Here is a 12715-nt window from a genome sequence, read left to right as displayed (position 1 = left end):
CACAGGAACGGGAACGTCGGTTGGTAAAATAAACTAAAGATAAACTAAGCCTATTAGAAATAAACTAATTTGGATTTTTTTGAATTGTCTATTTCTTTATAAGTCTACGCCGCCCAATCCCATCACTAGATTTTATGCATCGCTCTATATCGTATGATGCGTAGAACTGATTAGAGCTAGGCACGCCACAACTCGGTGGGAAGTTATCGAGTATCGATAAAGCCATCCCAACTAAGTTGCCAACTCGAAACTAGTTGCGTGCCTGGCGACGCATTAATTAATCTGTAAACTATGCGATACGATCAACTAACGCTGTTCGCACACTGCCATCATAGCCGCAACGTCCATAAACTATTCCAGTGGCGATAACACGCCACCAACGAGAAATAGACAAAATACGACCAATGGCGTTGCAACCGGAAATGCCGCTATATCTTTCTTTCATTGCGTTGCGACGAAAGAGATGGGATTGGAATAACTCCACCGCTATCGGACGATATTTTGTCTATTTCTCGTCACTTGGTCGCATGTTAATACCCCGGTGGAGCACCGCAATAGCATGCGATTGTGATCTATAACGACGTTTTTAACCTACTACTTAAAAAAGAAAACACACGCATCGAATTGAGAATCATTCGATGCGTGTGTTTTCATTTTTTCTAATGTTTGTTACCTCATAACTTCATTATTTGTAAACCAATTTCAAAAATCATTATTTCGTTTGAAAGAGTATACTTTCAGATTGGTCCCATTTAATTTTCACGAAAATAGGCTCAACAAAATTTGTGATAAAATCAAAATAATTGAAATAAGTCAACGAAATTGCCCATACTACTAATTTATGCATAAAATTAATTAATCCTCAAGAATTTCATTGAAATTATTAAAATCGTGTTCACCTTATTGTAATTTAAATGTCTTGTGATATCATGAAAAAAAAATCAAGCTCGTTTTTCATTGCCAAATTTTTATCCCGATATATTTGGATTTTTATACAGGAACTTCATCTACGCGAGTGAATCCGAACAGCCAAGCTATACAATAGATATATTTACTGGCAAGTGTTTGGATTAGCCAGAAATACCTCTCTTTTGACACCAATGTAAATTAGTTTCGGCTAGGCGTTGACATAATTATGTCTAGCCGATTAATTAACACCAATGTAAATTAGCCGGCTAGACTAGCCAAAATAAAGACATGCTACATCGTAATTACGTATTGCCTAAACTATAATCTTCATCATCATTATTATCAACCCATAATCGGCTCACTATTAAGCACGAATCTGTGATGGACCTGCCAATGCATAAGCAATGTATTAAAAAACATTTACTTAGTCGAGGTTACTACACCATTGATGAGTTCCTTAATGATAGAGATGCTTGGAGGCCGTTGGATCAGCTTCCACCTTCACACAGGAAGTAAAACTATAAGAAATTGTAATGTTGTCATCAATTGTAAATTATAATATTGTATGATTATTTTAAAAGAGCAACTGTTCAGTTTCTTGCTGGTTTCTTCTCAGCAGAACCTGCCTTCCGAACCGGTGGTAAAATCTTTACAAATAGTCAACTGACGTATCAAAAGTGCTTGTTTTTTGAATTTTGAATCTCCTCTCAGAATGAGAGGGGTTAGGCCAAAAAACTACCACGCTGGTCCAATGCGGAGTGGAAGACTTTACACACGCAGAGAATTTAGAAAATTCTCTGGTATGCAGGTTTCCTCACAATGTTTTTCCTTCAGTGTTTGAGACACGTGATATTTAATTTCTTAAAATGCACACATCTGAAGAGGTGCATGCCCCAGACCGGATTGGAACCAACACCCTCCGAAATCAGTCAGAACTCATATCCACTGGGCTATCACGGCTAAACAATAATATTGGTGGGTAAATGTTTAATTGGAGCAGCATTGAATAGAATATTAATTACAAATTGTTATTGACGTCAGTGAATTTTATTTGTGTGTGTGAAAAAATGAATGGATAAAATTCTATTAAAGTAATTTCATTTTGAACTTAATTTAATAACTCTTTGAAATAAAATATTAATTGTACCATGAAAATTCAATGTAAAAATTCATTTAAATAAACCTGTATTTAGTCAAAGGATACAGAAAAACATTTTAAAATTTTTAGATTATCTAAGTGTGTTCTAACACCAAAAACAACCATTAAATACGTTTGTTTTATTTTATGATCCACTTTAAAATAGAGCCTCTTTTTTCGAACTCGGTACATTTTTGCCCCATAAAACCCAATTCAATTTCATAGCTAATGATCTCTACTATCACCCCTTAAAGGGATCGCTATACGTTTTCAGTGGCCCTGTATATTGAAGATCAAGGAGAATGATGATGAAAGAGAGAATGCGAGGTAAAAAGACTCGCGGCGTTGGTGGTAGGATTTATGGCAGGAACACGTTTAGAAGGTAGGAGGGATTTTTAGCCGGTACCGGGAGTAATACCTGGGTTAGCGGAGCCGACGTTGTATTGATCGGTGTGCATTTCCCTTTAAAATCATTTTCAAAGGAAACCCATCCCAGCAGTGGGCTTCAGGTGGAGGAGATGAGACGGTGAAGCATTAATTACATTCTCTTAAAGTGAGCTTAATTCCCTCCCCCAATTCAACGGGAGTCCGTGTTTAAACGCCCCCTACAAATATTTGAATTTCATTATTTTCTCATTAACAGTAGCTTAATGTATTTTTAACTGGCTCTCCGGCCCGATTTTGTTTGCTTTAAATAATATTTCGTCACTTTCTAATTACATATAACCTTTTAAGTTTTTTTTTTTAAGTATAAGGTCTATTACATGCCTTTTTCTAGTTTTAAACCCACTTCAAGTAAACGAGGTTCAATCTGTTTTTAAATTTATTTTGTTTATTTACAATCTCACCTGATGTGTGATGACGCAGTCTAAGATGGAAGCGGGCTAACTTGTTAGGAGGAGGATGAAAATTCAAACCCCTTTTCGGTTTCTACACGACATCGTGCCGGAACGCTAAATCGGTTGGCGGTACGTCTTTGTCGGTAGGGTAACTAGCCACGGCCGAAGTCTTCCACCAACCAGACCTAGACCAATTAAGAAAATCTCAATATCTCAAATCCCAGGACCTCCGTTTTGTAAGTCCACCACTACGAAACGGAGGCCGTCAAAGTTATAACTTTAAGTAAACGTGTTCTTAAAATGTGGGTATATGCGATATGTCTGAAGAGGGTAGCAGGTTTCATGTAAAAGCCTTCAATGTCTTCCAATATAAAGGCGGCACACCGTGAATAATAAAAGACACAAACCGTGCACAAAGAAAAATAAAAAATGAAGAAACAAAATAGAGATATTCATACTACAACACTTCAAAGACAGGCTTTTTAGAAAGATTCGATACTTTTTTATGTTGAGTTTGCGCTTTTCAGTCAAATATTTTAAGCATACAGTGTGCCAAGTGGGAGTTTTCAATATTTTCATACTGCTACTATCACGTTGACGTAAACGCAAATTTATATGGAATTGAAAAGTTGTGCGGTAGATGGCGCTGTTTCAATTCGCGTTTACGTTACGTGACAGTAACAGTATCTGCCACTAGGCCCTCAGTTCGTTTCATGTAGGATGGTGCGGGTGACAGTTCATTTCGCTCTTGAAAAGCCGCGATTCACGATAATAGTACGTATTATAAACGTCATACAGGCAACTGTCACCGTACCCATGCTATCAGAAATACACTTCAGTGGTGCGAGCCCTTGATGCAAATTCGAGTGTTGCGAGGTCACACACCAATCTATACTAATATTATGAATGCGAAAGTAACTCTGTCTGTCTGTCTGTCTGTTACCTTTTCACGACTAAACGGCTGAACCGATCAAGATGAATTTTGGTATGATCGTAAATGGGACCTTGGAGCAAAACATAGGGTACTTTTTGACCCTAAAATAAAAATAGAAGGGGGTAAAATAGGAGTTGAAAGTTTGTATGGAAAGTCCTTCATTTTTAGAGTTACTCTTTTAATTGTTCATCCTACTAATATTATAAACGCGAAAATTTGTATGGTTGTTTGTTACTCTTAAACGCCGAAACTACTAAACCGATTTAGTTGAAATTTGGAATGGAAATAGATATTACTCTGGTTTAACACATAAGTTACTTTTTATCCCGGAAAAGTCCATGGTTCCCGAAGGATTTGTGAAAAACTAAATTTCACGCGGACGAAGTCGTGGGCGTCTGCTTGTATTATCATAAAGTAGCGTTGTGGGTTTAAGCTCTAAATTATATCGTAGGGGATGAGATGGGCTGAAGACAGAGGTTTTTATACACATTAGAGCCTGGTGGGCACACAATTCTAAAAGCATTTTTGTTTGTAATTCAGTTTAGAAGTCCTTTTCTCCGCGTTTACCTCGCTTGAGTGTATAACACTTATTAATTCAGTCAAAGCTTTTTATAACTTTTAATGTAATTTTCAGCTTCGGGCCATAGATTTACATAATATTGCCTGTAAAATTTCAGCAATTATGTTATCCGATTTAAAAGTTATACACATTTTAGTATAACGGTCCAAGCATTATAATAATAGAATGTTTTACCATCGTTATCAACAAATATTCGGCTCACTGCTGAGCTCGAGTCTCCCCTCCGAATGAGAGGGGTTAGGCCAATAGTCCACCACGCTATTTCTAGTCTAGTATAGTCTAGTCCGCACGGTCCAATGCGGATTTGCAGACTTCACACGCGCAGGGAATTAAGAAAATTCTCTTGTATACAGGTTTCCTCACGATGATTTTCTTCACCGTTTGAGACACGTGATATTTAGTTTCTTAAAATGCACACAAGTGGAAAGTTGGAGGTGCATGCCCCGGACCGGATTTGAACCCACACCCTCCGGAAATGGAGGCAGAGATCTTATACACTGGGCTATTCGATTTGCTAGAAGATTCGAATTAGAAGCGAACTTCACCAATCTGTTTAATTGATGATTTTTTTTTTATTCTTTACAAGTTAGCCCTTGACTACAATCTCACCTGATGGTAAGTGATGATGCAGTCTAAGATGGAAGCGGGCTAACTTGTTAGGAGGAAGATAAAATTCCACACCCCTTTCGGTTTCTACACGGCATCGTACCGGAACGCTAAATCGCATGGCGGTACGTCTTTGCCGGTAGGGTGGTAACTAGCCACGGCCCAAGCCTCCCACCAGCTATACCTGGACAAATTAAGAAAATCTCAATCTCAAATAAAAAGTGTTTTACATCAAATTCAGTACGTTAAAAAATATATTGCAAGTAGGTTGCCTACAAATTTCTTGGCCAAACTATTATTCTACTACTCACATTATATTTTAACACTTTTCGTCCATTAAACAGGTGGGTGAAGATCGTTTCTAATACCGATCTTTGACTACTAGTATCTATATATTATTTTTTTACTGTTTCCTTGGTTCTGTCAGGAGGTTCTAGGTTCAAAGATTAGCCCGGATAAACAGGTAAACAGACAAATCCACAAAAAATATTTAAAAATTTAGTTAGTGTTTTGATATATAAATAACTTAAGTCACTTGATAAAACACAGATATTTTTAAATCACACACAGTTACTTCAATTTTATTTATATGTATTTAGTTTTCACTAACTAACTAGCGTAAAATACAGTTCCCTCTGGAGCAATATATTTTTCCGGGATAAAAAGTAACTAGTAGATATGGGTTGTACAATAACCTCCTCTATCTACCTCTAGTAAGTGTGTGTATTAGTATCTACCTAAAATTATATTATAAAATCATCATCATCATCATATCAGCCGATAGACGTCCACTGCAGGACATAGGCCTTTTGTAGGGACTTCCAAACATCACGATACTGAGCCCAAACATCCAGCGAATCTTGCGATTCGCTTGATGTCGTCAGTCCACCTGGGGGGGGGGTCGACCAACACTACGTTTTCTAATGCGACCCCAACGTCCATCGGCTCTTCTATGTGCCCCGCCCATTGCCACTTCAGCTTCGCGACTCCAACTGTGCCGGTGACTTTGGTTCTTCTACGAATCTCCTCATTTCTAATTCGATCACGCAGAAATACTTCTAACAAAGCTCGTTTCGTCGTCCACTGTGTGGGCCTTCAATTTAATAATACTTATCATCAAATACTATAGTAAATTGTGTGTTATATGCACAGATTAAAGACTAATAGGCAGATAGAGCGTACAGAACATGACAGTGTTGTAACAGCTCCAAATACAAAATTCAAAAACGAATATATTCTCGAGTCAGTATGATACAAAGCGTCGCATCAGTAATTTTCAATATTATTCAAGAAAAATGGCGTCTTATGTTTTTATATATTTTAAAATCTGTTCACAATAACTAAAGAAACAAGATGGAGTATTTTTTTATTCGTACAAATTATGAAAAAAGTTTGTATTTGCGGAACGCGCGGAAGTTGACGCGTGACTTTTGTTTTTTTAATAGGTTTCACTGGCTGCATCACACTGCTACTAAAGACTCATTCTGGATCATCTTTATTCTGTGGCTATGTGATATAATCTCCTTAATGGTCTATTAACGCAACCATATTTTGTACAAATTAATTACAATGATTTGCGTTCTAATTAAGGGAAATGTGTGTACAAATACAAATTCATATTCAAGTGGCTCACATGGTCCATTCATCCGATTTACAAATATGTATTCCAATTTACACGTACTTATTTATTTTATCATCATGATAATAAACAACCCATATACGACTAACTGTCCCCTCTCAGGAAGGGAGGGATTAGGTCAATAGTCCACCACACTGGCCCAATGCGGATTAGCATACTTCACACACCTAGAGAATTAAGAAAATTCTCTAGTATGCAGGTTTCCTCACGATGTTTTTCCTTCACCGTTTAAGACACGTGATATTTAATTTCTTAAAATGCACACAACTGAAAAGTTGGAGGTACATGCTCCGGACCGGATTCGAAAACTCCGAAATCGGAGGCAGAGATCATATCCACTGGGCTATCACGACTCATCACTGCCGTCCGCTGTCCGCCTTTAGACCTCCTTAATCCGGCCCTGTCAATATCCGTTCTTAGCGGACGTCTACTACCTCCTATAAACTACCCTATCAAATTTTATCTTTGTACGTAAAGCGGTTATCGAGATTTCGTTATGACCTTTCTCATTTATATGTTAGGACTAACTGCCGCCGCGCAGTTTCACCCGTGTGGTTCCCGTTCCCGTAGGAATACGGGGATAATATATAGCCTATAGCCTTCCTCAACAAATGGGCTATCTAACACTGAAATAATTTTTCAAATCGGACCAGTAGTTTCTGAGATTAGTGCGTTCAATCAAACCAACAAACAAACAAACAATCTCTTCAGCTTTATAATATTAGTATAGATATTAAAATAATATGAGGTAAAAAGTGTAAGTTTGTGAGGTCATAGGGCTACTCCCTACTTAACCGATTTGTAAAATTATTTCACCAATGGACCCCGTTTTCCCATGGGAATGGGAGATATGCGGGTGAAACCGCGGGATGTACGCTAGTAAATTATATTTCTTTTAGAATATTTCTTAAAAATAATTGCGGAAAATTATGAAATGTCTTATTTTTTTACCGACTTCAAAAAAAGAAGAGATTCTCATTTAATTCTCATGAAAGAACACAGGCTGTTCTTTCATGTAGTTCTTTCAGGCTGGCTGAGCATGTATTATGTTTTACAAGTCGGTTGAATTTTTTTTATTATTATTTTTTTTTTATTTTAAGCCAATTATTTAACCAGATCCTTATTTATCATTTCCATATACTTTTATACGGGGTATACATAGTACCTACGTTGTATATACATAGTACGATATTCACAGAACAATATATTTAATGTTTTTGAGAGTTAATGAAGAAAATTATAATAATTACGATACGATTACGATACTAGTCTCTCGGTTTTTTACAGAATATATTTCGGAGAGTGTGCACAGGAGCTATTTGAGCTTGTGCCACCGTCACCTTTTTACCATCGCACTGCAAGACACTGGGTAGGTTTCCATCCCTACGTCATTGACATTCCCAGGACTCGTACGAAGCGATTTGCTTCTTCGTTTCTTATACGTATGGCTAGGGTATGAAACTCTCTCCCGAAGTCAGTATTTCCTAATTCTTACAACTTGGGCATCTTTAAGATGAGAGTGATTAGGCATCTTCTAGGCAAGCGCGTATCACCTTAGGCCACATCTACACTTACCATCAGGTGAGATCGTGGTCAAACGCGAGCTTATTTTGTATAAAAAAAAAACGGTTAAACTCTGCTGATTTTGATATTTGTATATTTTATGTAATATTAAGATTAAACTTTGTACACTAATTATTTGTTTTTCCTAAAACATTTTGTTATATTTAGAAATAATATGTACAAAATACTAAACGTTATTTGTGTAAAACTCAAATGAAAATAGACACTCTCTACATTGTCGCTGTGTTGGAAAAATAATTCAAAATAAATAGATTTAAATAAATACATGAGCCTATTTGTATTTGCGATAGTATACGTGTCAGGAAATTTAATTGACAAATAGATAATAAATGTAGATGAATGAAATTGCAACATTCTAAATGTATTTTATTATTTAATTTAGACACTAAAAAAATTCTCACTAAATCGTCTCACTCTATCATTTTCCTTGAATGATATTCGTTTTTCTTTGAGAAAGAAAATTGAATAAACTATTTTATTGGGTGATAAATGTTTAAATTTTTGCTATTATTTTTTATAATGCATTTCTCCGCAACTTCAAATGTAACAACAATTTCGGAAAGTATTAATTAATATTATGGAACAGATTATTTGCACTTCGTAACCTACTTTCAGACCTTAATAATTACTAATTTAATAATTACCAAAAGTTACATTTTATTATTTATTTGTTATCTCTAAATAGATATTTATAGATAAGGAATAAGTGAAGGTCAATACCACTCTCTCAAAAAGATTCATTACGGTTAACGAGGTATCTAAAAGCTCGACAAGAGCTAGTAGAATTTTGGTTTAAGCTTTGTGCTTCACTCCGATAAAATGGGAGGGACCTTAATTCTTCATTAGACAGTTTCTTATTTATTGAACAAACTTAAACAATTTAAGAAATTTATTGCCTGATTTTAACTTAATCAACTTGATTTTTTGTCATTGCTTTGTTTTTACTATTATAAAATACAGTAATAATATTTTGTATTTTATTTTCTTTATATTTAATTTGTTTAATAAACATTTTCTTAACTGTTATTATAATTAATTAATTCGTAAGTTAATGCGCTTTTTTTTATTTAAGTTTAAATTTTATTTACAACTAATATGTAAGTCAATAAAAATTTTCGTTTTGAATTCATGTTAAGTCGAAAGTATGCATAAAATACTTAGAGACTGAATAACATTCAGTTAAATTTTATGTTATAAATATTAATAAAATTCTCATTTAGAGATCGCTATATTTGGTCGAAAGAACACATTTCTCACAGACAATGAGTTCATAAACCTATTCCATCCGAGAACAATAATAAAATACCGCTCTCATAGAATCCGAGGCACAATAAGGCTTTCAATTTGAGATGATATTCTGCTGAGAAATGTCTCTGATGCCTCGGATTCCACAGTGCGAGCCCCCAATCCGATATTCGACCCTATGGCACGGAAAAGCACGCCTGAAAACTCGACAATAGTAACACTTTAGTTTTCTACTTACATGTGCACACTTCAGCGGTCGAATAACACAAACAACACATTGGCACTACGAAAGAACACAAACTGGGACACTAGTGAGCACATTTTGTGTGTTTTAATTTATTCCATCAGACGAAAGCCCGGGAGCGCGGCGCGGTGCCGTGCGCTCTTTCCGACGGCGCGAAAAATACTGACCATTCGGGAAGACGGGGATACCATCCTGGGAAGAAGATATCCCGAATCTCGTTCGAATATTTCCAAATTCAAATTCAAAAATCGAATATCAGTTCTGAAACTCACACTTAAATTTTTAAATACGTATCACACGTACTTTTCAATGACGTCACGCAAGTTACTCGTAATCTTAAAAATAGGTCAGAAGGCTTCCGCCTATTCGAAAATAGAAACTTTTTTTCACTTAATAGCAGCTCGGGGTTGAGCTTATTTGTATGCATGCATGCTGCTAATTGCATGCACGTATGTTATTAGAAGCTGGAAATAGGGCGCGATTGCAAAACATCGCATATTATTCCGCTGCGGTGTAGTTTAATTGTTATGGTTTTAATATTAATGGTGGAATACGAATGCGTTTTGATTTGTAGCGCGTCGTTTCTAAAATTAGCGTTGAATTAGTATTCGTAATTTGCATTGAACAGGACGTATTTTGAAAACATTAATTCGGTAACATGTGTTTTGTACCTAATACAAAAATTTTATCGTAATATTTTGCAATAGTTATTTCATATTTTTAATGTTACGATTAATACGTATTTTCACATTTAAATTTATGAAAAATATTTAAAATTTCAATTTCAAATTCTCATTGTTCAAATAAATCTTCATTCAAATTCTACATTGGACACCTTAAACATATCCTATACTTACATAATTTATGCACAATTGCACGTTATAATATGTTATGTTACCGTTAAATTGTAAAATACGTTAGTTTATAATCTCACTCGTGATATTATTATGGTTGGTCTATAATGTTCCTCTAGTGGACCATATGGTGGTTATGGTGCTCTAAAAACTCATAAGTAAGTTTTGTATATGTCAACAAAATTAACTGCCCGATTGTTTTTACACCTTAATCCCTGTTTTCTCCATTTTAATTTTCCCACATTTCGTTAATAATACAATATTGAAAACTTGTCTTTGTAAGTAGAATAAATTAATTAATTTAAATTCAAATAAAGTGTAAGTGTATTTAAGTTTGGTTGACGGTCATACTGGTTTAATGATTACTTTATTACTACTATTGTTCTTATAGTTTTTGGATATTGAAATAAAAGAAAATGGCGAGATCGCATGTATTTTGGGACTAGCTGATAATAGTAGCGTGCATAAAGGAAACCCTATTAATAGTTGTACCTACCTAGTAAATGGTAAGCAGTCTTTAAAAGTAAGGAAAAAAAAAATACACCTATTTATACATAAATGTGAAAAACACACACAGACATACAACTGCGTGATTGCTTCATGAATACGACAAGGCGTTTTTGTGGACGACTTTTTATTTCGATTCCCGTTCTGTAAAATTTCAATATTTTTTTTACAAGCATCTTACAAAATAACAGTTAAAATTACTACTAATGTTTGAGTGTACGACACTTCAGAGTGTGACTCCCACTTTCGCCACTTTACCCATTTTAGTCATCTCCCCACAGCAGAGAGAGATATTGCATCTGGCAACCCCGGGCGAAGGGTGATATGGCGGGAAACGGCGCCTGCGTGGACCACCCGGGGCGCGAAAACTTAGCGAACATCGGAACAATTACAACCCCTTACACTTGTGACGAAAACTTCATATTACCTACCACCCTGACCCGGTATAATTCGTACCACTTATAATAAACTTGCATCTTCTTTTACTAGAGTTAGGTAGTGTTTTGTTTTTGTTTTTTGTTCTATACGATATATATATTTAAATATTGTTCGTCTTTGTACCTTAGAAATCTGTATTACTTATATACTAGTGGAGGCCCGCCACTTCGTCCGCGTGAAATTTAGTTTTTCACAAATCCCTCGGGAACTATAGATTTTGCGGGATAAAAAGTACTCTATGTATTAATCCAGGCAACAATATATCTTAATACCAAATTTCAGCTAATTCGGTCCAGTAGTTGAGGCGTGAAAGAGTAACAAACATTCATATCATCAAAATCATCAGTTTTCGCAAATCTCGGGAAACCATGAATAGATTTTACTCTGGATTACCACATATGGATCAAAGCCTATGTGTTAATCCAGAGTAAAATCTATTTCTATTCCAAATTTCAGCTAAATCGCTTCAGTAGTAGCGGCGTTATAGAGTAACAAACATCCAAACATACAAACATCCATACAAACTTTCGCGTTTATAATATTAGTAGGACTAGTAGGATTATCCTGCGACAACCAATAAATGGGTCTGCAATAATTGCCACAAGTATTAAATTTCTTTATAATTTATTGTAAGATTGTTACCTGTTGGTGTTCTATTTAAATATATAATATAAATAAAAATAAAATAAAACACAGTCATGCAGTAGTAGTAGAACTTTTAAGAACGCTGGATGTTTGAGAATTTCTTATTAAAATCTGTTTTTCCGTTCCTGAGATTAGCGAGACAAACAGACGACAAAAAATTTATATAAGTTTGTATTTAATTTTTTTTTTAAGTATTATTTACGTTAGCCCTTGACTACAATCTCATTTGATGTTAAGTGATGATGCAATCTATGATGGAAGCGGGCGAACTTGTTAGGATGAAAATCCACAACTTTTCGGTTTCTACAAGACATCGTACCGGAACGCTAAATCGCTTGGCGGTACGTCTTTGCCGGTAGGGTGATAACTTGCCACAGCCGAAACCTCTCACCAGCCAGACCTGGGCCAATTAAGAAAACCACAATAGGTCCAGCCGGGGATCGAATCCAGGACCTCTGTCTTGTAAATACACCGCCATTATTATATATACAAATAGACATTTTTAAAATTAATTAGTAACTTTAATTAATTTAATTAATGTTTTATATATTAC

At 35.4% G+C, this 12715-nt stretch overlaps 1 protein-coding gene across 1 annotated transcript in view; it reads right to left on the bottom strand.

Moving 5' to 3' along the window:
* The window catches only part of LOC112044005 (alpha-2 adrenergic receptor), a 414271-nt gene extending 404413 nt beyond the window's left edge, over window positions 1–9858 (bottom strand). The window contains exon 1 of the mRNA XM_052889122.1: window positions 9713–9858. The gene's annotated coding sequence lies outside the window, so the exon portion shown is untranslated. The remainder of the gene's footprint in view (window positions 1–9712) is intronic.
* Between the last annotated feature and the right edge of the window lie 2857 nt (window positions 9859–12715).

This window comes from Bicyclus anynana, chromosome 24, assembly GCF_947172395.1.
Source record: "Bicyclus anynana chromosome 24, ilBicAnyn1.1, whole genome shotgun sequence".
Taxonomy (NCBI): Eukaryota; Metazoa; Arthropoda; class Insecta; order Lepidoptera; family Nymphalidae; genus Bicyclus; species Bicyclus anynana.
The sequence above is the reverse complement of the archived record's forward strand: the minus strand, read 5'-3'. Positions and strand labels throughout refer to the sequence as shown.